Genomic DNA, 567 nt, shown 5'->3' on the forward strand with positions numbered 1-567 from the left:
TAATTTATTTTTTTTAAGCAAACAATTATTCATATTGTGTTCAGTTTTAAGAAACCCAAGTGATCACTGGACTAGGTTCATGACTTCTTTGCTGCCAATGATTTATAAAGTCTTTTTCACTCAAAAGGGCTCCTCAAAAAATCAATTTCCGTGTTCCTAATACTCAGATAAGGAACTAAGGAAGTATAAATAAGTAAAATGGATCCAAATAAGGAAAAAAACATATGATTTCTACGTTTTTTTTTCCACAAGGTTTTGATAAAAAGATATAGTTGCAAAATATATATATATATTTTTTTATAGAAAATCCGCCACGAAAACATTCCAAGCTATATTCCCTTTTCTACGTGTTTTATACAGTCCTTCCCACTTTTTCCGTGATTCGGTTATCAGTTAATTTTGAGTCTTGGATCAAGGCCTGACTATGAATTAGGTGTAGAAATTATGGTCCCACAGACTCAAAACACGCAAGAAATATTCCTAACTCATTTCTGCCGACTCTATGTCTCAGTTCATTTCCCACATAAAAGACAGATGGATTTGCATATGTGGTTTTATGTACGTACT

The sequence above is a fragment of the Penaeus monodon genome, chromosome 27 (assembly GCF_015228065.2).
Source record: "Penaeus monodon isolate SGIC_2016 chromosome 27, NSTDA_Pmon_1, whole genome shotgun sequence".
NCBI lineage: Eukaryota > Metazoa > Arthropoda > Malacostraca > Decapoda > Penaeidae > Penaeus > Penaeus monodon.